This window comes from Buceros rhinoceros, unplaced genomic scaffold (genome assembly GCF_000710305.1).
Source record: "Buceros rhinoceros silvestris isolate BGI_N320 unplaced genomic scaffold, ASM71030v1 scaffold20350, whole genome shotgun sequence".
Taxonomy (NCBI): Eukaryota; Metazoa; Chordata; class Aves; order Bucerotiformes; family Bucerotidae; genus Buceros; species Buceros rhinoceros.
The window spans coordinates 1-4,969 of record NW_010389290.1 but is presented as its reverse complement, the minus strand read 5'-3'; positions in this window follow the sequence as shown (position 1 = coordinate 4,969).

Below are 4,969 nucleotides of genomic sequence, written 5' to 3'. Positions count from 1 at the left end.
ACTCACAGCACCCTGCCTCCCTCCCCTGCACCCTTGCTGGAGAGCAGCAAGAGTACAAATCACCTGGCCCCTGAGCCTGAGAACCACCACTGATCTACGCCTTTCTGGCTAATGGGTGGTTTTAGCTCTGCTAATCTGTAATCAGTGCCGAAGAAACCTAAACTAAATAGCCTGGACCTCTCCAAAGCATTTGTAATTACTGGATCAGGCTCATAGATAATGCATTTAGGGCTGCTCTGAAAACATCTCAAATAGGGTAAACATAAAGAAAGGGGCCTATAATTGTCCCTTCTGCTGACCTCTGTCGTCTCTGACATCTGAACTCTGTCTGGGCTGAGGCACCCGGGGAACACAATTTGAGGATGGAGAAGGGGGCCTGGGGCATCAGGCAGGTTCAGGCCTACTTCTGAGCATGACCTGTGGAGCAGCAGAGCTAAGGGTGCAGGTCAGAGCCACAGGAGCTCACAGGGTACTCATGCTCCTTGCACCAGAGCCAAGCAAGCTCCAGAGCAAGTGCTGAGGAAAGGATGAAACATGCTGGATGTGTTTGGGGTGGGGGGTGGGGTAGGGCAGGGAGTGGAGAAGAACAGAAGGCTGAGGTGTAACCGCAGGGTGAACAAAAGTGGGTCACCACCAGGAGTAAAGGCTGGAGGGCAGGGACAGGCAGAGGGTTTGCTGGGGAAATGTGCAATAACTCAGGTGACGCAGCTCTGTCTCTGCCTCGTGCACTAGCAAGGGGAGTGCTCAGAGCCCGCTCATTCCTCCAAGTGAGAAAACTTGAGCTGTGTTTCAGCTGAGAACCATACTTGCTTCCATGTTTGACACTTCTGCTGACTGAGCCCCGTGGGTGGGCAAAATCTGGTCTTGCACCACTTGAAACTGCTCCCTCCTGCATGCCCTGGCAGCATAGGGAAGGTTTGCAGCAAACCTCTGGGCAGCTAAATCCTGAGGAGGAGTAAGAAGTGATGCTGGCAGCTTATTTCTGGGCCTCTTTTATTTCCGTGAAAGCTTGCCCTTTTCAGTGTGGTTGCCTCTGGGAGCAGCTAGCACTGTGGGCAGCCTCGATCAAGTAGGTCTCGCAGTGCCTGCCTCCTCCCTGCTCAGCTGGATCCCACTACCCCAGTTCAGTGGGCGAAGCTGCTGAACTGGGGTGTCTGGAGGCAGGTTAAGTTTCACCCTTCCTGCTCCTGTGGCTGGGGGGCCTGGCGGTGTGGGACTGGAGTGTTGGTGACCTACAGTCCTAGGGAGCATGCAGTGGGGGACAGGGAGCCATTTTTTAAATGCCAGCATAGGGAAGGGAATCTGGGCTTGTGGGTGAGGCGGAATTTCCCTTCAAGAGTGTGTGAGGTGGGGGTCTGGCCCCAGCAGCTCCAGAAGCATGCTTGACCGGCTGCGCAGGGGAAAAACATGCTGTCCAGCAAGGTCAGGGCACCACCAGAGACCATGAAAACACACATCTCCGGAAGAGACCTGGCATCTCTGTAAGCAGATTTTAAGGCTGTTTTGTTCGGTCTCCCCTACAGCAGACAGGGCTCTGCCCCCACTGCTGATCCATCCTGACCTCGGGCATGTCCCCCTGCCACACCCTCGGAAGGTGTGGGGTGAGGGAGGGCAGACCCCTTGCCATCCCACCTTGATGTGCTTCACTATGAGTCAGTGGGAATCCCAAGCCCCAGGCCCTCGGCAAACCTTTACTCATGGTCGAGGTTTGCCACATCTCCGGGGAGAAAGCAAGGTGCTGGCCACCAAATACGCGCAACAGGCGCAGTACGCATCCTCACAGCCTTCCTCCTTGCAGCCATCCCTTCCTCATCACCTGCCCCTCACCATGCTCTGGGACATGGGGGGCTTTCTGCAGAACACGCCATAAAGAACTTTGTGTCAGTTGATTGAAAAGGAGGCCTCCAAAAACAATAAAACTCTTTTCTTCTTTTTTCTTTTTTTCTCCCTCCTGCCCCTTACCCACCCATCTAAAAATGAGGGAGAAAAAAAATGCAGGAGGACACATTGTTTTCTCCCCCCCACACATTCAGAGCTGTAAAATACTTCTTAATCATTGGGAGCAAGAGGATCTCCGTGCCCGGCCTCCACTTTTTGTTTGTGAGTTTATTTTTCCTAATTCATCCTTGACAAAGGACAGAGCCATAAAAGAATTGACCAGCACGTCTGTGGGAAAAAGCTGCCCTGAAAAGGGTCGGAGGAGTACTGTAGCATTTCCAAACAATTCCAAGGGCTAAAGCCTCCGTGAGATGCAGCTTCAGCTACAACTTGCCTTTCTAGGAACAAGCCTACATCTGTTTGGCAATGCCATATTTTGTAGGGTAAAATAAACCCTTGAGAACAAACAGGCCAGCTTATCCAGAGGGGTAAATTCCTGGGAACAGAGCTCACTTGTTAATCCTAAAACTGTCAGCAAAGACCCACTGGAGAAATTATAGCTGGCCACGGGCACTCAAGCTGTTTTCCCTCCGCCTCCCTGCCTCCCCCCATCCCTACAACAGCTGTAAAATCTTCTTTATTGTTCTGCTGGGGTTGGAGAGTGGCAGAGAGAGGTCTCCCGGCCTAGGGCTGCAGCAGTAGGGGGAACATCTGATCCATTGTATCTGCACCGGCGTTATTGCTTTGGTGTGGACAAAGAAAACGACGGCAATAAAAGAAGGAGAACAGCCCGAGCACCTACTAAAGAGGCATATGAACAGGAAATCCTGGCTCATTCCCACATCTGAGCTGCGTATGGTTTCTTTCCCTCCAGGATCATTATGTTTTATGTCCTCCTGCAATTCAGGCAGCTGAGCCAACGGAGCCCCTTCCCTCCCCCTCCTCTCTCCCTTCCCTTCTCTCATCAGATTTCGAGCCCTCCCTGTGGAAAAACGATTTGTGCACAAGCAGCCTACACAACGGTGCTCACAAGGAATTTGCCCCTGCCAGGAGTTATTAATGGCACCCCAGTAAATGCCCCCAGCAAAACGGGCTGCTGCAAGCATCAAGTGCGCATTGAAAAATGGAGTTTAAATCGTCCCTTGGGGAATGACCTATTGGCCACCTAAAAAATGCGTGATTGGTTCTCCGCCTAATTAAGTTCAGGCCATCTCTTGCGCTTCCATACGCAGAAACCCAGATGTCAGCTTGGTACGAGTCAAAGAGCGGGGCTGCTGCTTTTAGAGCACCGGGAGAAGACAGACTGTGGGGGCATCACGTTTGCCACTGGAAGAAAACCTGCTTTGAATACTTGGAATATTTCACTGACTGCAACAGATAATTAGCCAAACCCTCTTACGCCTCCAAATATAGATTCATTAGTCATATGAAAATATCTCATTGGAACCAAATGTGAGTCATTGGTGAAGTCAACAGCAGATCATAAAAAAGGTATCGAGAGCCTCCTTCCCCCCACTCCCAAGAAGCCGTGAACGCACGGTGAAAATAATTTGCTCCATTTTCTATTGAACATCTGCTGGCAAATCTGTTTTAAAGGGAGGCTTTGGAGGGGCTGCTTGTGTGCAGGGCTGTGCGTCCCATTTTCCGACTTTGTGATTTGTGGGAGTAACGAATTCAAAGTCTGTGCTGGGCTTTTTTCTGCCTTTTTTTTTTGTCTTCTTGAAGAGACTTCCTTGAGTCATTCAGGATAAAATTTGGGTTCTCTAATACAAAAACGAATTTTGTAACGTGAAGCAGAATAAAAACATCTTCATTATTTGCTTCTAATTTCAGAGGAACATTTTTGTTGGCTTGGAGTTTTGGAGTCCCCTACGCTCAGAGCCAGCAGCAAGGAGGGCTGCTGACACATGGACCCCAAAACTGGATTCCTCCAGAAGTGAAACACGGGTGATTAAAATCACCGCCCAGCTCGGGCGAGGTGCAAGCAAGCAACGGAACATTTTAAAAAGTAAAGCAAACGGGCAGGTCTCCCACTGAGAGGTATCCGCAGCGTGATGAGCAGCCAGAGGAAGGGACCATGCTTGAGTAAACTCTTGTAAAACTTGAATTATTGCTTTGGAAGTCCCAGGGACCAGGATGGGGCTGCGTGTTTGGTCCCAGGATGTATCACAGGGATTTCGCGGGGCGTGCTGAACGCTGCAGACCCTTGTCGATCCCACAGACAAACGTGTTGTTGTGCAGCTCCAGGGCCACGAGTAATCCCGTGCTGAAAGTTGTGCTGCATAAGTCATCAACAGAGGTATTTTGCTTTTTTCTTTATTTGAAACAACCAAAACCAAACCGACAAAAAATTACAGCAGCAAACGTTAACTTCAAGACCTCCAAAGCCGGCATTCTTGTGACTGAGGGAGCTCAGGCTGCCTCAGTGCCTGGCTTTAACCATACAACCCCACAACATTATTGAACAAGTTTTCCAGCTTCATTAGCTCGGTCGCATTCCCTTGCCTTAGCTGTTACTACTTTTTATTAGTGAAAAAAAGTCACCTCTATGTAATACCCCTTGTACTATAAATCCTCTGCATAGCCTGTGACAGTTGTGCAGGAGAGGAGTATCACAGTGTTTGAAAAGGGTATTTCACACCAAAAGCTGAAGACCAGCAGGCTCTGCCTCTGCCCCCCCCAGCTGTCCTCGGGTTTTTGGGCGCCCTCACAGGGCAGTGCCACAGGGGAGGTGCTGAGCCTGCTGCAAGATGGCTTTAGTCTGGGGGTGTAAATGCCCCGCGTGGAGCCACACTGGAGAGACGGGCAGCCCTATGGGCATGGAGACATGTGTCACCAAGGGGGTTCACCCGACCTCGGGATCCTGCACCCTGCACTGGGCAGGGTGGCTCCCAGGCCCAGTGTGTGGTGGGGGCTGCAAGATGGGACTGTCCCTGAGCCCAGGGTTTGCCCCCCAGTCCCCATGGTGGGATCTGGCCTGAAACATGGCTGATTGTGCCTGGCCTGGCAGCTCTGGGCAGCAGGGGGAGAGTGGACCCCCACCTGCCCCCAAGCCCTCCTCCCAGCTCTCTGGGGATGCGGAGATCATCCA